Here is a 26745-nt window from a genome sequence, read left to right on the forward strand (position 1 = left end):
TTTGACCTTCCTTCACCCCTCCAGCAAAATGGACTGAGAGAGACAACTTGAGCTATATTTTAAGTATTTCTGTAACTACAACATATGGTTCCAAATAGATTGCATACAAAGCATGGTTTTTACAAATGGCTTAAGTTACCAGAAGGTGGGCATAATAGTACTTTGCATAATTCATGTTTCTTAGTAAACAAAAACCCGGTTCAAAGTAAGCCAGTGAGGTTATAATAGGCCAAATGATTTTATAGAATAATTTTCTTACAGATGCAGGACTCATGGCAGCTTGCTTATTCAAGGCCTGCAGGAGAATCTGATCTCAGAGAAGGCCCTAAGCTCTCTTTTAAAGGGCTTGCCTGATTAAATCAGGCCCACCCATTATAATCTCCCTTTTGATTGACCCAAAGCCAAACTGATTAGTACCTTAATTATACCTGCAACATCCCTTCCTCTTTGCCTTATACCATAGCCTAATCACAGAATGATATCCATCATATTCACGTATCCTGCCAACACTTGAGTAAAGGGGTTTATAAAGGGTATAATCACCAGGGAATCTTGAGAGCCACCTTAGAGTTCCTATACCACAAAGAAATATTAGTATTTAGAGCTGGAGCAGTTTAGAAGTGATCACCTGATATATTGCAAGCTTATTTTTAGATGAAGGTTACCTGTGAGACTCTAATGAAAACTTTGGACCGGCTTCCTTCCAAAATGCACATACATACAGTTTTAGGGGTTCTGTGGGAGTCTGAATTTCAGAATATGAATGAACTGTCCCAGTCCCCCAGTTCAGATGATAGAGTTGCGAAGAAGTGACTTGATCAAGGCCAGACAGCTACTAAGGGCTAGAGAAGACCCAGATTGTACCTTCCACACCATTGGAAGCTATGCCTTCAATTACTGTTCTAAAACTGAGTTCATTTAAATTTGTGAGCCAATGCAGAAAAATGTTTATGCAGCTTTTCATATCTGTTATTTTGAGGAATGGCTAACACTAATTCTTAGAGAAGCTTGTGAGTTTTGAAATTACAGTTGACCCTTGAACAGTATGGACTTTGCAGGCCCACTTAAATGCCAATTTTTTTTTCACTAAATACATACTACAGGGTCAACTGTACTTTAAAATCATCTTTAGATTACTTGTGATACCTAATACAGTGTAAATGCCATGTAAGTAATTGTTAAGTACAATATAAGTGCTGTGTAACTAGTCCCTTGAACAAAGCTGGGGTTAGGGGTGCCGGCCCTCCGCACAGTCAAAAATCGAAAATCCTCATAACTTTACTGTTGGCCCTCATATTCGTGGTTCCACATCCAAGGATTCAACCAGCCACAGATAATGAAGTACTGTAGTGCATATTTAGTGATAAAAGTCCATGTATAGGTGAACCCAGGCAGTTCAAACCCATGTTGTTCAAGGGTCCACTGTATTTGATTTCTTTGAGTTTCCAAAAATTGATCTTTCATTATGGATATTAAGAAGGTGAACTACAAACAGGCCAATTTAGCTTGAATCAAAAAAGTTACTAGTTAAAGCCTGAGGTTTAACGGATTATTTACTTCTTAAACAACATTTTAAACATTTAAGGAGAAAATGGTTTTTCTTTTTAACAAGCACATTATTGAAGTGTATACTCTTTAAAAATATAAGTAATGAAATTATGCATATATGCCTTTAAATAAAATCACAGTGCACATTTATAGTCTTATTGTAATGAGTTAATTCCTAAGTTAAAGGAAGATGAAAAAAATGAAGATTTGTAAAGCCTATATTCCAGTGTGATCAGAAGCAACTGAACTGTAGTGTCACATTGCATATTAACTATCACGTCAATAATATACAGGAAGGTAGATTGAATGTTTTTTCTCATAAGACTTATCTAAGCAGTTCCATTAATTTTGAATATTCTAAATTCAGGCCCTTTAGGTGACAAATTTGGTTCAGGATGTCCATGCCAGGATGTACTGTTTATAAAATTGACTTGGCAGCTGCTACTTGGTGTATAAGAGCAGCTGAGTGTGGAGGAAAGTAAATACTGCCCTGCAGATTCTTTCTGATTTACCTCTTACCAGAGGCCTGCACTCCTGTCTTTTTTTCTTTTTTTTTTTTTTTTAATTAATTAATTTATCTTTGGCTGCGTTGGGTCGTCGTTGCTGGGTGCAGGCTTTCTCTAGTTGTGGCGAGCAGGGGCTACTCTTAGTTGTGGTGCGCGGGCTTCTGATTGCGGTGGCTTCTCGTTGCAGAGCACGCGCTCTAGGCACATAGGCTCAGTAGTTGTGGCACGTGGGCTCTAGAGCGCAGGCTCAGTAGTTGTGGTGCACGGGCTTAGTTGCTCCGTGGCATGTGGGATCTTCCCGGACCAGGGCTCAAACCCATGTCCCCTGCATTGGCAGGTGGATTCTTAACCACTGTGCACCAGGGAAGTCCCTGCTCTCCTCTCTTATCACTTACATTGTTGGCCCAATTTCCACCTTCTCTCCACAAGTTTTGCATCTTTGCAGCTCTAAATATGCTTACTCCAGGTTAACTTAGTTTTTCCAGACTGTCAGTTCTTCCAGTTTTATTCTTCGTGAAGAAGATTTTTTATAACCTTTTCATTTCTTTTTGTTATTCTTCAAGCATGAATCGTACTTCCAGATCATTCATTAAGTGTCCCATCCTCTCTAGTCCTCTGGTTTTTGAGCATTCCGAGCCACCTTTCCCCCATACTTTCTACATGGTTACCTTTTTACTGATTTTGTAATTGGATACTTTAATGCTAATATCCAACACTGGGACTCAGCTTAGGAGGGTAATTCTCTTATCTTAAACAAAAACAGGGAAAACGCCTGGCGGTCCAGTGGTTAAGACTCCGTGCTTCCACTGCAGGGCGCACAGGTTCCCTTCTCAGCCGGAGCGCTAAGATCCCACATGCCACACAGCCAAAAGTCATTTTGGCTCATAGTTGTGGGGTTGGGAAGCAATCGACATACCCTTAGTCTCTCCTGCCTTACTGCCGTACTTCTTGTTTCTCAGGGGTTGTCCCCCTGTCCAACTCATTAACGTAAAATTTATCTATTACCTATTATGGCTATTTTCTATCTCCAACCATTTCCCTTTGTACTTGCCAGTGTGCTCCCTCCATAAACAAATTACATTCTGCCTCAAATCTAGTAGCTCCCATCTACAAGATGCCCAATCTATGTAACCGTATAACTGATGCAGAGAAACTGGTTTTATCTTTTTTTTTCCCCCTTGAACCTGTTTAAGATGGTTATAGGAAAGCTGTTAAGGAGCTGTGAAGGTACCTAAATAGTAACTTTGTTCCAGTCTGAGTCAACTAGTGATGTACTGAAATTTTGTTCCCTGTTCTCTCTATCCCCGGGTAACTTTTTTGCGGCTCTTCCCAGCTGCAGAGAGTAAAGAAAGCTAGAGGTAGCAGATAGGAAGTGTCTTCTCAAGTGATTTCTCAACCACTTTACATACCTTGAACATTCCAGATATCTGTCTCCTTCAGGAAGCCAAATATATCCAGTACCGTCTACTACCCTTGCCATCCCCGTTAGCTCTCACTTTGCAGTGTGTGTTTTACACCGATGGTAATTTTTCAGTCTGTAGAGTCTGTTCAGTCACTGCTCTATCACATCTGCATTTTAGTCTTTCCACTAAATTGTAAGCTGCTTAAGGGCCAAAGTCAGCAAATAAAGCTCTGTAAACCCCATGAAAGTGCCATGAGTTCTGTGGACACTCAATAAAGGTTTGTGATTACAGTACAACCTCTCACATGAACTGATAGTAGTGACTATTTCTAAAACTCTTCAATTTGGAATTTTTCAGTTTGCCTCATTGCATCTGAAGTATCTTTGCATCATAATAGTGTTTTTACAAAGAAAGTATCCAAACCATAAAGGTAAGTGATTACTGTTTTAGTCTATAGTATGAAATTATTAGAATGCTTTTTGGTTATTGATGTTGCAGTGTCTTTTTTTTTTTTTTTTTTAATTTATTTATGGCTGTGTTGGGTCTTCGTTTCTGTGCGAGGGCTTTCTCTAGTTGCGGCAAGCGGGGGCCACTCTTCATCGCGGTGTGCGGGCCTCTCACTATCGCGGCCTCTCTTGTTGCGGAGCATAGGCTCCAGATGCGCAGGCTCAGTAGTTGTGGCTCACGGGCCCAGTTGCTCCACGGTATGTGGGATCTTCCCGGACCAGGGCTCGAACCCGTGTCCCCTGCATCGGCAGGCGGATTCTCAACCACTGCGCCACCAGGGAAGCCCAGCAGTGTTCTTTGATTAAAATAATTACATAAGCTTTCTTCTACCAGACTAGTAATTATACAAATTTTTAGATGCTGGAAATAATTAGGAGCAAGCCCAAGGAAGTCCCTCAGTTTTATCTAGTCCTGATCTAAACAGTTCTGATAATCACCATGGTGTTTACTCATTTTTTCCTGTTCAGTGTTGCAGAGGCCTTAAGAGCAAATTCATACAGTGGTCCCTTTGATAGAGTTTCTGGCTTCATATCCTAGCTCTGCCACTTACCTCCTGTGGAACTTTGTAAAGTTACTTTAGGTGCTTATGGTTCTTCATCTGAAAAATGGAAAATGTAGTAATGCCTACCCAGTGGGTTATTTTGTGATTTAAATGAGTTAATTCACGTAAAGCACTCAGAATAATCCTACGTAAATAATAAGCACAGCAGCTAGGAGAACTTCCCTTTAACTTTTGCTGGAAATAAAGGCAGGAGCCTTATTTTTTACATTTAACAAATACCTGAGAACCCATATTGAGCTAGGCATTAAATCAGGAGTTAGAGGTATGAAGCCAACTAAAATGTGTACTTGCTCTCAATTTAGTTTACTGAGGGAGAGACAGTCAAATGGATACATTAAAAGCAGTAAGTACGGTGACAGGTGTACGTGGTACCTTTGGTAAACTCCACTGTTTGGGGACTGCATCAGAGCATTTGATGGAGCATACAAAAAATTTAGACTTACTCTCTAAATTCATTATCTCCAACTTAAGACTTTCTTTGGCTATTCAGACTTTAATTTTTTTTCAAATCCTAACCCTCTATTTCTCCCTCATTAGTAGATTACCTTTCCTATTTTAGGTGCGGGGAGGTGGCAAAGAGAAACTATATGAGAGAAACTCCCTCAGCTCACTTCCCGCCTAGAGACTTATACTAGAGGAGATAGATATCTTTCCTCATAACTAGGGCAGTCCCATTGTCTTCAATCCTGTCTCCTGCTACTTCTCAGGAATCTCACACTGTGAATTATGGCTTGTCTCTCCTTTGTATTCAGCTGTTCCCCTTCAATGTGATCCTTCCCATTAACATTTGAACATGCAACAAATACTTCCCAACCTAAAAATGAAAGTGCATCCCTCCCTCCCCTTCCAGCTCCATCCTCCCCTTACCACCACAGCCAAAGTTCTTTTAAGAAGTTTGCTTCCAATTGCTCAAGCCTCATTCTCAACCCATTAGTCTCTCATTTGCCCTCATCACTCCATAAAGCCCTTGAAAAATCACCAGTGCCTATATGTCACTAGATTAAATGGGCAATTTTTTGTCTTTATCTTGACTCAGAAAAACTAGACACTTGACCACTCCCTTCTAGCTTTTCACAAATTCACATTATTTTTCCTCCTCTGACCATTGCTACCTCCTTCCCTCTCTCTCTCCCCTCCCCCGCCAAATTCCTAGCCAGCATTTTGTCTCCTTTCTAGCACATCCTTTTCCCTGTCATTAAATGTTTAAGGGGTTTAACTCTCAACCCAGGGTTCTCCTCTCACACCAAACTTCCTTTAATCTATGCAAAGACAGAGTAATCACACTTCAAGGATCAGCTATGACATGCCACTGATTCCCAACTTAGTATCAGCTTTCTCTAAAATCTCCATACTGCTTCCTTGAAATTCCCACATAGATACCTGAAAGACAACCGCAACTGTAACTTGTCCAACACTAAGCCTGTGATCTTCCTCTCCTATCACCAAGCATGTCCTCTTGGATTGTTCCCTATCTCAGTATCAGTTCCTCTGAGTTCTCCAAAATGGCTCTTGCATCCTTTGACTTATCCCCATTTCTGCCTCCTTAGTCCAACCGTCATCTCTTTTCTTGAACCGTTGTAAAAGTCTGTTAAAATGGTTTCCATCAGCCACTGTGGCTCCCTTTCAATCTGATCTCTGCATTAAAGCCAAGAGTGATGTTTCTAAAATTAAAATCTGAGTGTGCCAGTGTTGTTACCTAGAACACTTCATATCTTCTCACTGCTCTTAGAATAAAAAACATTCTTTTTTCTCTTAAGTTATTGGAAATTTTATTTATTATTTAATAAATTTATTTTTTATGGCTACGTTGGATCTTTGTTGCTGCACGTGGGCTTTCTCTAGTTGCAACAAGTGGGGGCTACTCTTTGTTGCGGTGCGTGGGCTTCTCATTATGGTGGCTTCTCTTGTTGTGGAGCACGGGCTCTAGGTGTGTGGGCTTCAGTAGTTGTGGCACACAGGCTCAGTCGTTGTGGCACACGGGCTTAGTGGCTCCACGGCATGTGGGATCTTCCCGGACCAGGGTTTGAACCCATGTCCCCTGCATTGGCAGGTGGATTCTTAACCAATGCGCCACCTGGGAAGTCCCAGAAATTTTAATCATGTGCAAAAGTAGAGTAAAATAATAAATCCTCATGTACCCGTCACCCAATTTCAACCATCATCAACACATGGTCAATCTTTTTTTTTTTTTTCTTTTTTTTTCTGCACCGCGCTGCTTGCAGGATCTTAGTTCAACCAGGGATCAAACCCGTGCCCCCTGCAATGGAAGTGTGGAGTCCTAACCACTAGACCGCCAGGGAAGTCCTGACACATGGTCAATCTTGTTTCATCTCTGGCCCACCAACTTTTCCTATCTCCCTTGAATTATTTTGAAGCAAATCCTAGGCATTTCATTATGAATCTCTAAAAAATTAAGAACTTCTACTTCTTAACATAACCACAGCAATATCACATCTTCAAAAAATTAACACTTCCTTCATAGTATCTAGTCCATGTTCAAATGTCCTTGACTTAGCCAAAATCATTAACATGGCCACAGCCTTTCATTTTCTGGCCCCTGCCTGTTTCTCTAGCCGTTTTTTCACGCACACCACTCTTTGTGCTTTGACTCCACTGGCTTTTCAGATCCTCTTCTCGTGAGGCCTTTGATTTTGTTTTCTCTGCTAGAATATCCCCTTCCCCCTTTCCTTGTTCATCTCTCAGCTTAAGCATCACTTTCTAAGAGAAACTGGCACTTACTGCCCAACTTAAATTCCTTTATTAAAAGCTGTCATAGAACTCCATTCCTTTTGTTTAGCACACCTTGAAGTTCACAATTAAGATTCATACAATACTATACTATAGCAGGAACCATGTAGCACATTGCCTGGAACATAGAGCACAAATACTCTTTTTTTTTTTAATATTTATTTATTTTTATCTTTGGCTGCATCAGGTCTTAGTTGCAGCGCGCGGGCTCTTTGTTGCAGCAGTCGGGCTTCTCTCTAGTTCTGGTGCGTGGGCCCTAGAGTGCGCAGGCTCAGTGGTTGCGGCACGCAGGCTTAGTTGCCCCGCGGCATGTGGGATCTTAGTTTCCCAACCAGGGATCGAACCAGCGTCCCCTGCATTGGAAGGCAGATTCTTAACCACTGGACCACCAGGGAAGTCCCAAGAGCACAAATATTCTTTAGATGAATGAATAAATGGATTTATGGGAGCAAAGAGGATGGGTACTTAATCCAGACTTGGGGAAGAGAAGTTGTCAGGGGAGGCTTCTTGGAGGAAATAGGGCCCTCCTGACTGACTCAAGAGTTAGCCAGATGAAGTGGGAGGCAAGGGCCTTCCCCAGTGAGCAATGTCAGGGATGGGGAAAACGGGATCATTTTTAGTCTAAAAGTTGACATCAGGGTTGGTGGGAAGGGACCAGAACAAGCAACACATAACATGCTTTATCTAGGAGGAGAGACTTAGGGATTTTAAGTGGGAGAGTGTCATTGTCAAATTTGAACTTTTAAGTAAATCACTGTGTCAACTTTGTTGAACATGGATTTCAGGAAGATAAGAATAAAGGCAGGGGCTTCCTTGGTGGTGCAGTGGTTGAGAATCTGCCTGCCAATGCAAGGGACACGGGTTCGAGCCCTGGTCTGGGAAGATCCCACATGCCGCGGAGCAACTGGGCCCGTGAGCCACAACTACTGAGCCTGCACGTCTGGAGCCTGTGCTCCGCAACAAGAGAGGCCGCGACAGTGTGAGGCCCGCGCACCGCGATGAAGAGTGGCCCCCGCTCGCCGCAACTAGAGAAAACTCTCGCACAGAAACAAAAGACCCAACACAGCCAAATAAATTAATTAATTAAATAAATTTATTTTAAAAAAAAAAGAAGAATAAAGGCAGGAAGACCAGTTGGGAAGCTCTTAGAGCAATTGGGCATGAGAAAAGTAGGTACTGAATAGGGCAGTGCACAGTAGAAATAGAGAAGAGGGAATGACCTAAAAAACATTTAGAGGTATATCCGTTATCAGTTGTCTTTCAGCTCCAAGTCCACCCTTCTTTGCCCTACTTTATGACACTGCAGCTGGCTGGTGTAAATGTTTTTCCATTACCAGCTAGCACAATGTTGGGCTTTGTTAACAGAGAGCCCTGGAGTAACACCACAAGACCATTGTGGCAGGATGATGCTTCTGGATGCCAATTGTCCATTTTTATTATTCACCACTAGAGCCCAGAGACCCTAAGGGACCAGTTCGTGCTGTGCCTTCCGGCCATGCTCTCTCAGCATGGCAGCTGCCTCAGAGCAGCTCCAACAGGCTACTTCCACAGCAATGTATGTATGTGTGTATCATACAGGAGATATGATGAAAATATATGTATAATTGAAATTTTATCAGAAGAGTAACTTTATAAGAAGTGTGCCAGATTAAGGTAAAGAAAACTTTAAATGCCACTGCAGGAAATCGATGTAATCTCAAACTGTATAAAAGCTCAAAACTCAATGATAAGAAAATAACCCAATTTAAAATGAGGAGACTTCCCTGGTGGCGCAGTGGTTAAGAATCCGCCTGCCAATGCAGGGATAAGGGTTCGAGCCCTGGTCCGGGAAGATCCCACATGCTGCGGAGCAACTAAGCCTGTGTGCCACAACTACTGAGCCTGTACTCTGGAGCCCGCGAGCCTAGAGCCCCTGCTCCGCAACATGAGAAGCCACCACAATGAGACGCCCGTGCACCGCAGCAAAGAGTAGCCCCCTCTCGCCACAACGAGAGAAAGCCCGCGCACAGCAATGAAGACCCAATGCAGCCAAAAATAAATTAATTAGTTTTTAAAAAACTGAGGAAAAATTTGCACAGACATTTCATGAAAAGTGATATGTGTTTTTTTGTTTTTTTAACATCTTTATTGGAGTATAATTGCTTTACAATGGTGTGTTAGTTTCTGCTTTATAACAAAGTGAATTAGCTATACATATACATATATCCCCATATCTCCTCTCTATCCCACCCCTCTAGGTGGTCACAAAGCACTGAGCTGATCTCCCTGTGCTATGCGGCTGCTTCCCACTAGCTAGCTATTTTACATTTGGTAGCGTATATATAAGTCCATGCCACTCTCTCACTTCATCCCAGCTTACCCTTCCCCCTCCCCATGTCCTCAAGTCCCTTCTCTACGTCTGCGTCTTTATTCCTGTCCTGCCCCTAGGTTCTTCAGAACCTTTTTTTTTTTTTTTAGATTCCATATATATGTGTTAGCATATGGTATTTGTTTTTCTCTTTCTGACTTCCTTCACTCTGTATGACAGACTCTAGGTCCATCCACCTCACTACAAATAACTCAGTTTCATTTCTTTTTATGGCTGAGTAATATTCCATTGTATATATGTGCCACATCTTCTTTATCCATTCATCTGTCGATGGGCACTTAGGTTGCTTCCATGTCCTGGCTATTGTAAACAGAGCTGCAATGAGCATTGTGGTACATGACTGTTTTTGAATTATGGTTTTCTCAGGGTATATGCCCAGTAGTGGGATTGCTGGGTCGTATGGTAGTTCTCTTTTTAGTTTTTTAAGGAACCTCCATACTGTTCTCCATAGTGGCTGTATCAATTTACCTTCCCACCAACAGTGCAAGAGGGTTCCCTTTTCTCCACTCCCTCTCCAGAACTTATTTTTTGTAGATTTTTGGATGGCCATTCTGACTGGTGTGAGGTGATACCTCACTGTAGTTTTGATTTGCATTTCTCTAATGATTAGTGATGTTGAGCATTCTTTCATATGTTTGTTGGCAATCTGTATATCTTCTTTGGAGAAATGTCTATTTAGGTCTTCTGCCCATTTTTGGCTTGGATTGTTTGTTTTTTTGATATTGAGCTGCATGAGCTGCTTGTAAATTTTGGAGATTAAGCCTTTGTCAGTTGCTTCATTTGCAAATATTTTCTCCCATTCTGAGGGTTGTCTTTTTGTCTTGTTTACGGTTTCCTTTGCTGTGCAAAAGCTTTTAAGTTTCATTAGGTCCCATTTGTTTATTTTTGTTTTTATTTCCATTTCTCTAGGAGGTGGGTCAAAAAGGATCTTGCTGTGATTTATGTCATAGAGTGTTCTGCCTATGTTTTCCTCTAAGAGGTTTAGAGTGTCTGAACTTACGTTTAGGTCTTTAATCCATTTTGAGTTTATTTTTGTGTATGGTGTTAGGGAGTGTTCTAACTTCATTCTTTTACATGTAGCTGTCCAGTTTTCCCAGCACCACTTATTGAAGAGGCTGTCTTTTCTCCATTGTATATTCTTGAAAAGTGATATGTGGATAACAAACACATGAAAAGCTGTTCAACATCATTAATAATGAGAGAAATGTAAATAAAGACTGCAAGATACCACTACACTCCTATATTAGAATGGTTAAAATTTAAAAAACAAAACCAAGGCCAAAAAACTGACAACACCAAATGCTGACAAGGATGCAAAGCAACTGGCACTCTCCTACATTCCTGGTGAGAATGCAAAATGGCCCGGTCACTTCAGAAAACAGTTTGGAAGTTTCTCATAAAGTTAAACATACAAGGGCTTCCCTGGTGGCGCAGTGGTTGAGAATCTGCCTGCCAATGCAGGGGACACGGGTTCGAGCCCTGGTCTGGGAGGATCCCACATGCCGCGGAGCAACTAGGCCCGTGAGCCACAACTACTGAGCCTGTGCGTCTGGAGCCTGTGCTCCGCAACGAGAGAGGCCGCGATAGTGAGAGGCCCGCGCACCGTGATGAAGAGTGGCCCCCACTTGCCACAACTAGAGAAAGCCCTCGCACAGAAACGAAGACCCAACACAGCCATAAATAAATAAATAAAATTTAAAAAAAAAAGTTAAACATACAATTTATCCTACAACCAGCAATCCCGCTCCTAGGTATTTACTCAAGTGAAATGAAAACTTCATCCACAGGAAAACCTGCATATGAATGTTTCTAGCTGCATTATTCATAATCACCCAGTACTGGAAACAACCCCCCAAATTACTTCAACTGGTGAATGGATAAATGAGTACATCCATATAATGGATTATTAGTCATCAATAAAAAGAAAGAAACTGATACAACAACATGAATGAATTTCAAATGCACTATGCTAAGTGAAAGCCAGATGCAAAGGCTTATACTGTCTGATTCCAATTATATGACAATCTGGAACAGGCAAACTATAAGGATAAAACATTGGGTCAGTGGTTTCCCAGGACTAGGTGGGAGAGAAATTGACTATAAAGGGGCACAAGAGAAATTTCGAGAGTGATGGAAAAATGCTGTACCTTGATTGTAGTGGCAATTACACAACTGTATTCATTTGTCAAAATTCATAGAACTGTCCACTAAAAAGGATGAAATTTACTCTCTAGAAAATATACCTCAATTAAAAAAAAAATGCTACTGCTTGCTGAATGCAAATGGAGATTTGAATTAAAAGTCATATAAATTTCTTATATAAGACATCATAAATATGTCAGTTCCCTCCAAGTTGATCTTTTAAAAGAAAAAAATATGAAGAGAAATATGAAAATCCTGAAACAGAGTACTTACTAGCTCTGCCAGATTGTAAAATATAAATTTTTAATTAAAACAGTATAGAACTGGCTCATTAATAATAGTTGACTAGAGACAAATTTTCTGAAAATCCAGAAATAGACCTAAACACATTTAGAACATAGTGCTATATATTAAAAGCAGTATCTCGGGGCTTCCATGGTGGTGCAGTGGTTAAGAATCCGCCTGCCAATGCAGGGGACACGGGTTCGATCCCTGGTACGGGAAGATCCTATGTGCTGCAGAGCAACTAAGCCCATGCGCCACAACTACTGATTCTGCGCTCTAGAGCCTGCGAGCCACAACTACTGAGTCCGTGTGCCACAACTACTGAAGCCCACGCGCCTAGAGCCTGTGCTCTGCAACAAGAGAAGCCACTGCAATGAGAAGCCCTCGCACCACAACAAAGAGTAACCCCCGCTCGCTGCAACTAGAGAAAGCCCACACGCAGCAATGAAGACCCAACGCAGCCAAAAAATAAATGAATAAATAAAATACTTTTAAAAAAAAGCAGTATCTCAAATAAATGGGGAAAGATGAACTATTCAATAAATAGTAATAGAAAACTGAGTAGCCATCCAGAAAGAAAGTTGGCTTTATATTTCACACTGCATACCAGGAAAAATCCAAATGAATAAAAGTAAAACAACTCACTAATACTATAGAAGTACTAGTGGAAAGCCATGGGAGGATCATTTTATAAATGTAAAGGGAGGATTTTTTCAAATGTAATATGAAAACTCAGAAGCACCATAAACAAGAAATTGATTAATTTACTTACATAAAAAATAAAAATCTCTACAGGAAAATCTTCATAAGAAAAGAAAACTTCAAAAGAAGAACAACTAAGAAAAATATTTCTAATCATCTTAGAGAAAGGACCAATTTTTCTAACATGAAAAGATCCTACAAATCAGTTTTTAGATGTTCAATGGAAAATGGATTAAATACATGAAGTTTAAGAAAATATAAATGGCTCTGTTTTAACTTTAATTGTGTCCTCCTAAAATTCATATGGTGAAGTCTAACACTTCGTACCTCAGGATGTGACCTTATTTAGAGATAGGGTCTATAAAGAGGTAATTAAGGGGACTTCCCTGGTGGTCCAGTGGTTGGGACTCCACTGCAGGGGGCACAGGTTCAATCCTTGGTGGGGGAACTAGGATCCTACATGCCTCGCAGCATGGCCAGAAAAAATAAAAAAAGAAAGGTAATTAAGTTAAAATGAAGTCATTAGGGTGGGCCCTAATCCAATATGACTGGTGTCCTTATAAAAAGAGAAAATATGGACACAGGCATGTACACAGGGAGAACACTGTGTGAAAACTAAGACAGCGATATGCTTCTCCAAGCCAAGGAACGCCAAGGATTGACAGCAACCCACCAGAAGATAGGGGAGGTGCCCGGAACAGATCCTTCCTCACAGCCCTCAGAAGGGACCAACCCTGCTGAAACATTGATCTCAGACTACTAGTTTCCCGAATAAGACAATACATTTCTGTTGTTTATGTCACGGACTCTGTGGTCTTTTGTTACAGCAGCCCTAGCAAACTAATACAGGCTGGTAAACATATGAAAATTTATTCAGTCTCACCCATAATAAGTGAAATTAAAAGTAAAACTGCAAGAAACCATTTATGGTCTAGATTGTTAAAGATCAAAAGAGTCTGGATAAGGCTTCCCTGGTGGTGCAGTGGTTAAGAATCCGCCTGCCAATGCAGGGGACACGGGTTCGAGCCCTGGTCCGGGCAGATACCACATGCCGCGGAGCAACTAAGCCCGTGCGCCACAACTACTGACCCTGCACTCTAGAGCCCACGAGCCACAACTACTGAGCCTGTGTGCCACAACTACTGAAGCCCGTGCACCTAGAGCCCCTGCTCCGCAACAAGAGAAGCCACTGCAATGAGAAGCCCGCGCACCACAGCAAAGAGTAGCCCCTGCTCTCCAAAACTAGAGAAAGCCTGTGCGCATCAACAAAGACCCAACGCAGCCAAAAATAAATAAATAAATTTAAAAAAAAAAGAGTCTGGATAACACCTAACGTGTTGTCATTGGTGTTAAGAAAACAGTACACTCATGCCTTGCTGTTTGGAGGAGAAACTAGTACAAACTCAGTGGAGGGGAATTTGACAAAATCTCTCAAAATTGTAAATACATGTACCCTTTCCAAATGTGAGAAATGCCATCATACAACTTTATTTATGGCAGCATCATGTGAAAAATCAAAAGATTAGAATTAACTGTCAATCAACATTCATATAATGGAATATTTTACACCTACTAATAAAATTAAGGAAGACTCTGTGTATTAATATAGAAAAATCTCTAAAATATTGAAAGACTGAAAAAGCAAAATATATAACTGTGTATAGTATTCTTTGTGCGTGTATGTTTACATATAAACTTATTTGCTTGAATATGCTTAAAATATCTCTGGAAGAATAGGCACAAAAAAAATTAACATTGGATTCTCTATGGAGAGGAACTGGGTTTCTGAAGGACATGGTTGGAGAGACACTTTTTAACACATGATGCTTTAAAAAAATCTTTTTGAATTTTGAACCATGTGTAAAATATATAAATAAATATATAATTTCTACGTAAAAACAATTTTACTTTTTTCTGCCACAAGGTGGCAGTGTTAAAAAGGCTTTATGGAAGAGCACAGTATTTTGAAATTGGTCTCATGACAAATTTTTATTTGGCTTGTAATTTTCAAGGATCTAATCGAGGATTGAAAATGTATAAAATGTATTTTCAGGCAAGACAGCATATTTTGGGAGCCATGTAAATATTTTTTTCTTTAGTTCCCTAGTTTTTCATAGTCAATTTTGTTCTCTTTTTGCTTTAATCAAAGCACTATAGGCCCATGGTACAACAAAACAAAAAAACAGATAGTACAAAAGGGCTTTTAATGAAACATCACAGTCTTTCTCTCCATCCCATTTTCATTCCCCAGAGGCAGCCATCTTTTATTATAATTGGGGTTACACGCAAAACTTTGAATAATGTGGATATACCTCTAGTTTTTATTTTACCAACTTTAGATAGTATGTGCTCCCTATATATGAAAGACAGACTTAACTCACTCATATTACCCCCACTTCTATTCTTTTCTTACCAGTTCTTGATAAATTATTTTTGAATGCTTCTAGTGGTTACCTTTATACTTTAAATTGTTCATTTAAGCCTCCAGTTCTTATTCTGTCGGTTTTCAACATTATCTCTTAACCACCTGATATGTTAGATAAGGGTGTTACCATCTCAACTCTTCTCTTCTCCTCTCTGCCCCTCTTGTCCACCTTCCAACTTTTGTTACCTTTACTTTTTATTTTTTTTTAAAAAAGCTTGATTGAGATATAATTTACAATCCACAAAGTTTACCCATTTAAAGTGTACAATTCAACGGTTTTTTGTGTATTTACAGAGTTGTTCAACCATCACCATAATCTAACTTTAGAACATTTTCTTTACCCCCCAAAACGAACCCCATTCCCATAAACTGTCCCTCCCCAATTCTGCACAACCTTACACAACCACTAACCTGCTTTCTGTCTTCATAGATTTACCTATTCTGGACACTTCATGGAAGTGGAATCATACAATATGTGGTCTTTTGTGACTAGCTTCTTTCACTTTGCATAATGTTTTTGAAGTTCATTGATGTTTTAGCATGTGTTTTATTCCTTTTTATTGCTGAGTAATACCTCATTGTATGGATATACCACATTTTGTTTTTTCATCTTAGGTGACACACATTTTGGTCTTTTCTACTTTTTTTTCTTGCTATTATGAATAATGTTACTATAAACTGTTAGATGTATTGTTCATTTTATTCTGTAACTGTATTCTACAATCATTTTGTCTGTCTTTAACCGTATTTTATAATCGTCTTGTCTGTCTTGATTATGGTTTGATTCTAAAAGTTGAAAAATACCTAATTTGATTACCTTATTGTGTACATGTTGCTCACCACAAGAGCCAAATAGTGTGCTGGGATCATATTTACTTCTCTGCAAAAGTGACATCACGGTCTCCTTTTTTCCCCTGTGGCATCTCTTCCAGAGCCTTCCACCTTCTGCCCCAATGTAAACTCATTACAAGAGGTAACCTGGGGATTGATAATTCCTGGGTGGATCCCATGTCTTTCTCTTTTTTGTTGATTCCTTTTGTTTTAAGGACATTCATCCTCAGGTAACTTCCTCAGAAATAGTTCATGGAGGTAACTTTCTGACGTGTTTGTACATCTGAAAATATCTTTATTTTACCTTCACATCAATTTGGCCAGGTATAGAATTCTTCATTCAAATCTAGAATTCTCAGAGCCTTGAAGAAATTACTTTATTGTCTTCTGGTACCTAATATCACTGATGATAATTCTTGTGACAATTGGGTTCTCATTCCCTCGTTGGTACTCTGTTTATCCCCCTTCCCCCTCTGAATCTTTTTATGATCTCTTTATACTTGGTGTTCTGAAACTTCATGAATCTTGCTTCATTTATCACGTTAGACAGACTCATGTCTTTCTTCAGATCTTGGAAATGTTTTGTCCTTTTTTTAAAAAAAATAATTTCTTCTCCATTTTCTCACTTCCCTTTTTTTTTGAGGACATAAATGTTGAACCTCAGATGCTACTTTTCATCCCTTTGTCTTTTTTTTTTTGTTTTTTTGCTTAACATTCTGGGAGGTTTTTTGACTTTATCTACCAGTCCTTTAATTAATTTTCTTTTTTTACTTTGGCAATTTTTGTTTTTAACTTTCAGTGGCTTCATTTGTATTCCTGAATGTTCCTTCTTCTTTGCATTCTATTCTTGTTTTATGGGTTACTGACTTCTTAAATCTCTCTAAGTATTAATTAGAAGGTTATTTACCCCTCTATTCCCCAAATTATATTTGTTTTTTCTGTGATCAGGTGTTTTGCTTATCTGGAACCTTATCTTTCTTGCCACTGGTATTCATAAATGCAGTGATCCTTGGTTTTCTGTTCATCTTTAAGACTGAAGGATCAGGTTGATTGTTCTAGGGTGCTAGTTTGAGTTTTCTCTGCCACTGCATTGTAGGTCTTTTTCCCCAAGAGGCCTCTTCTTAAACTGACGAGGCTGAGAACTTTGCATGCTTTGGGTAGTTCATGTTGTCTGCAGACTGCTTTAAAGTGTGTGGACAGGATGCTGATCATCAGACTGAGAGCCTGAACACTTCAGATTATAGAAGAGGAAGCCTTAGTTCTTCCCAAGCAGATCAGTTTCTTTGGGTAAGAGCCCACTTGTTTTTCTTTTCATTTTGTTGCACTCAAGATAAATGACAATTGTTTTACACATATGTATGGGTAGGGAGGCATTTAAGGGGCCAAATGTTAACCTTCAGTGTATCCTTGTTTTCAGACCCCCCTCATCTCTCTATCCACCAGCCCTCTCCTGGCCTAGAGCCTCCCCAGCTTTCCACCCCTAAGAGTGGCTCTCATCTCCACTTCAGTCTCTTCAGACATGGACTATGGGCTTCCTCCACTCTGATTAACCTGCCCCTGCTTCTCATCTTCCTGAAATCACTTGATACCTCTCTTCTGATGACTCACCCTTTCATTTATTCTCCTTACCTTTAAGGGTTTATTTCTTTTTGCTCTTTCACATGGTCATTTTCATTTCAGCATTTCAACAGGTTCTCATATGGGAACACACATGTTCCATTACCACACTGAACTGGAATACTCTGATGATGATTCTTAGTTCTGTTTTTTTTCTCTTTTCCCCAGATCGTGTGTGTGTGTGTGTGTGTGTGTGTGTTTATAGCAGTAGTTTGCAACCCTAATACATGTCATCATATAAAATTTGGAAATGTGGGAAAATGAGAAATGTCTGTTACTCACCAAACAGAAATAATTACTGTTACCATTACAATGTATTTATTTTCAGTCTTTTCAATATGCATATGATGTATTTTTAAAAACAAACAATATTATACCAAGTAAAATTTTATATCCTGCTCTTTTCACTTATATCATGAGCAGTTTCTCAAATCACAAAATGATCATCTCCGACATGATTTTTTAATGTCTACATAGTATTTCACAATAGGGATAGACCATGATTCACTTACTAATTCTCGTTTTCTTGGCCATTTTGCTTGGTCCCAGGTTTTTCTTTGTTTTTCTTTCTTTTTGAGTTCTGCCAGTTTCTCTCTTTTTTTTTTTAATTTAATTTTATTTATTTTTTAATACAGCAGGTTCTTATTAGTCATCCATTTTATACATAGTAGTGTATACATGTCAATCCCAGTCTCCCAATTCATCACACCACCACCACCACCACCCCCGCACTTTCCCCCCGTGGTGTCCATACGTTTCTTCTCTATATCTGTGTCTCAATTTCTGCCCTGCAAACTGGTTCATCTATACCATTTTTCTAGGTTCCACATGTATACGTTAATATACGATATTTGTTTTTCTCTTTCTGACTTACTTCACTCCGTATGACAGTCTCTAGATCCATCCATATCTCTACAAATGACTCAATTTCATTCCTTTTTATGGCTGAGTAATATTCCATTGTATATATGTACCACATCTTCTTTATCCATTCATCTATTGATGGGCATTTAGGTTGCTTCCATGACTTGGCTGTTGTAAATAGTGCTGCAATGAACATTGGGGTGTGTGTGTCTTTTTGAATTATGGTTTTCTCTGCGTATATGTCCAGTAGTGGGATTGCTGGACCATATGGTAATTCTATTTTTAGTTTTTTAAGGAACCTCCATACTGTTCTCCATAGTGGCTGTATCAATTTACATTCCCACCAACAATGCAAGAGGGTTCCCTTTTCTCCACACCCTCTCTAGCATTCGTTGTTTGTAGATTTTCTGATGATGCCCATGCTAACTGGTGTGAGGTGATACCTCATTGTAGTTTTGATTTGCATTTCTCTAATAATTAGTGATGTTGGCCATCTGTACATCTTCTTTGGAGAAACGTCTAGTTAGGTCTTCTGCCCATTTTTGGATTGGGTTGTTTGTTTTATTTAATATTGACCTGCATGAGCTGTTTATATATTTTGGAGATTAATCCTTTGTCCGTTGATTTGTTTGCAAATATTTTCTCCCATTTTGAGGGTTGTCTTTTTGTCTTGTTTATGGTTTCCTTTGCTGTGCAAAAGCTTTGAAGTTTCATTAGGTCCCATTTGTTTATTTTTGTTTTTATTTCCATTACTCCAGGAGATGGATCAAAAAAGATCTTGCTGTGATTTATGTCAAAGAGTGTTCTTCCTATGTTTTCCTCTAAAAGTTTTATAGTGTCTGGTCTTACGTTTAGGTCTCTAATCCATTTTGAGTTTATTTTTGTGTATGGTGTTAGGGAGTGTTCTAATTTCATTCTTTTATGTGTAGCTGTCCAGTTTTCCCAGAACCACTTATTGAAGAGACTGTCTTTTCCCCACTGTATATCCTTGCTTCCTTTGTCATAGATTAGTTGACAATAGGTGCATGGGTTTATCTCTGGGCTTTCTATCCTGTTCCATTGATCTATATTTCTGTTTTTGTGCCAGTACCATATTATCTTGATTACTGTAGCTTTGTAGTATAGTCTGAGGTCAGGGAGTCTGATTCCTCCAGCTCTGTTTTTTTCCCTCAAGACCGCTTTGGCTGGTCAGAGTCTTTTGTGTCTCCATGCAAATTTTAAGATTTTTTGTTCTAGTTCTCTAAAAAATGCCATTGGTAATTTGATAGGGATTGTACTGAATCTGTAGATTGCTTTGGGTATTATAGTCATTTTCACAGTATTGATTCTTCCAATCCAAGAACGTGGTATATCTCTCCATCTGTTTGTATCATCTTTAATTTATTTCAGCAGTGTCTTACAGTTTTCTGCATACAGGTCTTTTGTCTCCCTGCATAGGTTTATTCCTAGGTATTTTATTCTTTTTGTTGCAAAGGTAAATAGGAGTGTTTCCTTAATTTCTCTTTCAGATTTTTCTTCATTAGTGTATAGGAATACAAGAGATTTCTGTGCATTAGTTTTGTATCCTGCAACTTTACCAGATTCATTGATTAGCTCTAGTAGTTTTCTGGTGGCATCTTTAGGATTCTCTATGTATAGTATCATGTCATCTGCAAACAGTGACAGTTTTACTTCTTCTTTTCCAATTTGTATTCCTTTTATTTCTTTTTCTTCTCTGATTGCCGTGGCTAGGACTTCCAAGACTATGTTTAATAATAGTGGTGAGAGTGGACATCCTTGTCTTGTTCCTGATCTTAGAGGAAATGCTTTCAGTTTTATCACCATTGAGAATGATGTTTGCTGTGGGTTTGTCGTATATGGCCTTTATTATGTTGAGGTAGGTTCCCTCTATGCCCACTTTCTGGAGAGTTTTTATCATAAATGGGTGTTGAATCTTGTCAAAAGCTTTTTCTGCATCTACTGAGATGATCATATGGTTTTTCTTCTTCAATTTGTTAATATGGTGTATTACATTGATTGATTTGCATATATTGAAGAATCCTTGCATCCCTGGGATAAATCCCACTTGATCATGGTGTATGATCCTTTTAATGTGCTGTTGAATTCTGTTTGCTAGTGTTTTGTTGAGGATTTTTGCATATATATTCATCAGTGATATTGGTCTGTAATTTTCTTTTTTTGTAGTATCTTTGTCTGGTTTTGGTATCAGGGTAATGGTGGCCTCATAGAATGAGTTTGGGAGTGTTCCTTCCTCTGCAATTTTTTGGAAGAGTTTGAGAAGGTTGGGTGTTAGCTCTTCTCTAAATGTTTGATAGAATTCACCTGCGAAGCCATCTGGTCCTGGACTTTTGTTTGTTGGAAGATTTTTAATCACAGTTTCATTTTCATTACTTGTGATTAGTCTGTTCATATGTTCTATTTCTTCCTGGTTCAGTCTTGGAAGGTTATACCTTTCTAAGAATTTGTCCATTTCTTCCAGGTTGTCCATTTTATTGGCATAGAGTTGCTTGTAGTAATCTCTCATGATCCTTTGTATTTCTGCCATGTCTGTTGTAACGTCTCCTTTTTCATTTCTAATTTTATTGATTTGAATCCTCTCCCTCTTTTTCTTGATGAGTCTGGCTAATGGTTTATCAATTTTGTTTATCTTTTCAAAGAACCAGCTTTTAGTTTTATTGATCTTTGCTATTGTTTTCTTTGTTTCTATTTCATTGATTTCTGCTCTGATCTTTATGATTTCTTTCCTTCTACTAACTTTGGGTTTTGTTTGTTCTTCTTTCTCTAGTTCCTTTAGGTGAAAGGTTAGGTTGTTTATTTGAGATGTTTGTTGTTTCTTGAGGTAGTCTTGTATTGCTATAAACTCCCCTCTTAGAACTGCTTTTGCTGCATCCCATAGGTTTTGGATCATCATGTTTTCACTGTCACTTGTCTCTAGGTATTTTTTGATTTCCTCTTTGATTTCTTCAGTGATCTCTTGGTTATTTAGTTACATATTGTTTAGCCTCCATGTGTTTGTGTTTTTTACAGTTTTTTCCCTGTAATTCATTTCTAATCTCATAGCATTGTGGTCAGAAAAGATGCTTGATATGATTTCAATTTTCTTAAATTTACTGAGGCTTGATTTGTGACCCAAGATGTGATCTACCCTGGAAAATGTTCTGTGCACACTTGAGAAGAAAGTGTAATCTGCTATTTTTGGATGGAATGTCCTATAAATATCAATTAAATCTATCTGGTCTATTGTGTCATTTAAAGCTTCTGTTTCCTTATTAATTTTCTGTTTGGATGATCTGTCCATTGATGTAAGTGAGGTGTTAAAGTCCCCCACAATTATTGTGTTACTGTCGATTTCCTCTTTTAGAGCTGTTAGCAGTTGCCTTATGTATTGAGGTGCTCCTATGTTGGGTCCATATATATTTATAATTGTTATATCTTCTTCTTGGATTGATCCGTTGATCATTATGTAGTGTCCTTCCTTGTCTCTTGCAACATTCTTTATTTTAAAGTCTATTTTATCTGATATGAGTATTGCTACTTCAGCTTTCTTTTGGTTTCCATTTGCATGGAATATCTTTTTCCATCCCCTCACTTTCATTCTGTATGTGTCCTTAGGTCTGAAGTGGGTCTCTTGTAGACAGCATATGTATGGGTCTTGTTTTTGTATCCTTTCAGCAAGACTGTGTCTTTTGGTTGGAGCATTTAATCCATTCACATTTAAGGTAATTATCAATATGTATGTTCCTATGACCATTTTCTTAATTGTTTTGGGTTTGTTTTTGTAAGTTCTTTTCTTCTCTTGTGTTTCCCACTTAGAGAAGTTCCTTTAGCATTTGTTGTAGAGCTGGTTTGGTGGTGCTGAATTCTCTTAGTTTTTGCTTGTCTGTAAAGCTTTTGATTTCTCCATCGAATCTGGATGAGATTCTTGCTGCCTAGAGTAATCTTTGTTGTAGATTCTTCCCTTTCATCACTTTAAATATGTCATGCCACTCCCTTCTGGCTTGTAGAGTTTCTGCTGAGAAATCAGCTGTTAATCTTATGGATGTTCCCTTGTATGTTATTTGTCATTTTTCCCTTGCTGCTTTCAATAATTTTTCTTTGTCTTTAATTTTTGCCATTTTGATTACTATGTGTCTCGGCGTGTTTCTCCTTGGGTTTATCCCGTATGCGACTCTCTGCGCTTGCTGGACTTGGGTGGCTATTTCCTTTTCCATGTTAGGGAAGTTTTTGACTATAATCTCTTCAAATATTTTCCCTGGTCCTTTCTCTCTCTCTTCTCCTTCTGGGACCCCTATAATGCGAATGTTGTTGCATTTAATATTGTCCCAGAGGTCTCTTAGGCTGTCTTCATTTCTTTTCATTCTTTATTCTTTATTCTGTTCTGCAGCTGTGAATTCCACCATTCTGTCTTCCAGGTCACTTATCCGTTCTTCTTCCTCAGTTATTCTGCTATTGATTCCTTCTAGTGTAGTTTTCATTTCAGTTATTGTATTGTTCATCTCTGTTTGTTTGTCCTTTAATTCTTCTAGATCTTTGTTAAACATTTCTTGCATCTTCTCAATCTTTGCCTCCATTCTTTTTCCGAGGTCCTGGATCATCTTCACTATCCTTATTCTGAATTCTTTTTCTGGAAGGTTGCCTATCTCCACTTCATTTAGTTGTTTTTCTGGGGTTTTATCTTGTTCCTTCATGTGGTACATAGCCCTCTGCCTTTTCATCTTGTCTATCTTTCTGTGAATGTGGGTTTTTTTCCACAGGCTGCAGGATTGTAGTTCTTCTTGCTTCCGCTGTCTGCCCTCTGGTGGATGAAGCTATCTAGAAGGCTTGTGCAAGTTTCCTGATGGGAGGGACTGGTGGTGGGTAGAGCTGACTGTTGCTCTGGTGGGCAGAGCTCAGTAAAACTTGAATCCGCTTGTCTGCTGATGGGTGGGGCTGGGTTCCCTCCCTGTTGGTTATTTGGCCTGAGGCAGCCCAACACTGGAGCCTGCCCAGTCTCTTTGGTGGGGCTAATGGCAGACTCTGGGAGGGCTCACACCAAGGAGTACCTCCCAGAACTTCTGCTGCCAGTGTCCTCGTCCTCATGGTGAGACACAGCCACCCCCTGCCTCTGCAGGAGATCCTCCAACACTAGAAGGTAAGTCTGGTTCCATCTCCTATGGGGTCACTGCTCCTTCCCCTGGGTCCCAATGTGCACACTACTTTGTGTGTGCCCTCCAAAAGTGTAGTCTCTGTTTCCCCCAGTCCTGTCGAAGTCCTGCAATCAAGTCCCGCTAGCCTTCAAAGTCTGATTCTCTAGGAATTCCTCCTCCTATTGCCGGACCCCCAGGTTGGAAAGCCTGACGTGGGGCTCAGAACCTTCACTCCAGTGGGTGGACTTCTGTGGTATAAGTGTTCTCCAGTTTGTAAGTCACCCACCCAGCAGTTATGGGATTTCATTTTATTGTGATTGTGCCCCTCCTACTGTCTCATTGTGGCTTCTCCTTTGTCTTTGGATGTGGGGTATCTTTTTGGGTGAGTTCCAGTGTCTTCTTGTCAATGATTGTTCAGCAGTTAGTTGTGATTCTGGTCGGTCCCAGGTTTTTTTGTTTGTTTGTTTCTTAATTTGTTGTCATAGAACATATCTATCACCTCTGGCCTTTCTTCTGTGCTTTTATACTAGTCTTTTTTTTTTTTTTTTTTTTGGCCGCACCATGTGGCATGCAGGATATTAGTTCTGCGACCAGGGATCAAACCCATGCCCCCTGCAATGGTAGTGCAGAGTCTTAACCACTAGACTGCCAGGGAAGTCCCTATACTAGTCATAATGTCAGTTCAGAACTGTACTCTGTTTTATGCAATAAGGAATTTATTGAAAGGAAAGCAGATAGCCCACAAAATCAGTACAAATCACCTGGAACTTATGATTTATTAACGTGTATATGCACAAGTTCAGGTGAGGGCTTCTCTTTTCTTAGTCATGGAGAATAAGAACTCATCTCCTGTCGCCTTCCTGCACGTTCTGAGAGGTCCACTTTACCCGCTGCGTGGAGCTCACTGCACAGCATTTCTCCTAGATGTTCCCTTTTCATTCCACTCCCCTCCTTCCCCTTCCCCTTCCCCATCCTTTCTGGTCAGACTTGCCCCTGATATTTGTCAGCCCTGGGGCAGAAGTACAAATTTGAATCAATATTATTATATCTAAATATTTAAATGTTAAAAATTAACTTAAAATTAAAAAAAGAAAGTTGTGTTCTATCTTCTTCTTGACCTTCATAGTAACCTGGAAGGCTGAGTTCTAATTTAGAATTCTTGTTCTGTGCCAGGATGTGATGATACAGGAAGAGCCAGCCGCTGGTCCTCAGCCTCAGGCCCTTGGTCCACCCTGCTTCTTTTCCACCTTCTACTCAATCTTTCACCTGCCTGTGGCTGCCAGGAGACGAGACCCTGGAAAAGGGCTCAGTGTTTCGCCAGAATCCTGGGGTCCCAGTACACAGAACATGGCCCAGAAGAGGGGGGATGCAATTCCCTACACTCCTCACTCTTGTAGGGAAGTGTGACCAAAGAAGGAGTGGAGGGAATCCTTCCACGCTGGGTCCAGGTTGGAGCTATTTGGTCCACCTCAGAATATAATTCTTCCTGAAGACTCCTTTGTCTCTTAGAGTTCACAGTGACCTCACCTTTGCCTTTCATACTCCCAGAGCATTCACCACTGATATCACTCATTTGAGCATTTAATCACGTATTCACTGTGTTGTCACTTAGCTATTTCCTTACAGTGTAGGTTTCCTGGCTCCCCAACTAAGAAGACCTGGATTCATATCTTATAAGTGTCAAATATTTCAATCATCACAACTGATGCTTTATAAATACTTGATAAATCAAATGGCAAAAAAAAAAAACACAGTAGACTAAACCAATGTTAATAACTTTGTTCTCAACTTAATGTCTTATTTGATATTTCAAATGTGACCATTTATGTTTTTGCCATAATTGCAGGATTACATCTTTTGATTGTGGTAAACACACATACACATAAACACACACACCCTGGAAAAGCATCTTTTAATAGATGGAAACTAGCGTTGTGATAAAAGTTTTTATATATCTAAAGTATGGCTCCAAAATGTAACTATTACATGGAAAAATTTTAAGTAAGCCAATACACTAGAATTACTGCCTTCAGTATAGGACATGCCAAGAAAAGAGTTTCAACATAGCATAAAATAATCAGTTAATCAGGCCACAAATATTTCCTAAACATCTTCCGTTTACTAAATACTGTACAAGGCTCTAGATCCTAGAAGTACTCAGTAGTAAATAAAATAAGACAAGGTCCCTTATCTCATGGAGCTTATATTCAAACTGATTATAGCAGAGGACTGTTTATATATATATATATATTTATCATTTATAAATGATGTAATGATAAATGTATCAGATATATTTATCATTAGGTATTGCAGTGTAATGATAAATGTATCAGATATATTTATCATTAGGTATTGCAGTTGCGACTCTAAACCCGAATCCAGGCCAATAAGTGTGCAAGGGTGTGAGAAAGAACTTGACAGGCTCAGTGTGGAGTCATTGCTTACACAGTAGCTACATCCTTCCTACTGTTCTGAATTTGCTATAAATACCAAGAGGATAACAGGAAGAGTGGCACCACCTCAGGACGACCTGCTCACCTCTCTTCATGTTCCATCTTCTTTCCTTAGGACTGTAGCTCCAATTTTACAATGACTATTTAAGTTACACAGTCAAATTCTGTGTTGTCTTGGGTTTGATTTTGAAAACCCTAATTAAGGCTCCTTAACGTTCCTCCCTAGCAGTTTGCCTAAAAGCTTTTTAGGGACCACTGAGAACAAAGTTAGTCTCCTGGCTGCTCTGAATGGTCTTTATTATTCCGGTTCTTCCCTAAATCTTTCAAGTGGAAACAGAAAGGAAATAAGAAGGAGGAGGAAGGACACACAACTTTGTCCAGGCTCTTGGAAAGCGCCACCTCCCAGGCTGCCCCATGCCAGCAAGGGAGCTTCTGTATCAGAGAAGTGATGCAACATGGTTACCTCAAGTTTTGCTGCCTGATCCACCGACAGCCCCCATGGGGTGCAGACCCTGAGTTGGTAGCGGAATGTCTACCCTGAGGCCCAGTGAGGCAACCCACTCAGTGGCTGGGGTAGAGAACAGGCAGAGAGACTGCAGAGAGGGTACGGCAGAGACTCGGGGGTCTGCAGGCAGCAGGAGTTGGGGAAAGCCAGGCA

At 39.6% G+C, this 26745-nt stretch overlaps 1 protein-coding gene across 1 annotated transcript in view; it reads left to right on the forward strand.

The window, feature by feature from the left end:
- Nucleotides 1–26745, forward strand: part of B3GALNT1 (beta-1,3-N-acetylgalactosaminyltransferase 1 (Globoside blood group)) — a 646348-nt gene that overhangs the window by 588258 nt on the left and 31345 nt on the right. Inside the window, exon 13 of the mRNA XM_082394182.1 lies at nucleotides 9861–23639. The gene's annotated coding sequence lies outside the window, so the exon portion shown is untranslated. The remainder of the gene's footprint in view (nucleotides 1–9860; nucleotides 23640–26745) is intronic.

This window comes from Balaenoptera borealis (genome assembly GCF_965194805.1).
Source record: "Balaenoptera borealis genome assembly, chromosome: 5".
Classification (NCBI taxonomy): domain Eukaryota; kingdom Metazoa; phylum Chordata; class Mammalia; order Artiodactyla; family Balaenopteridae; genus Balaenoptera; species Balaenoptera borealis.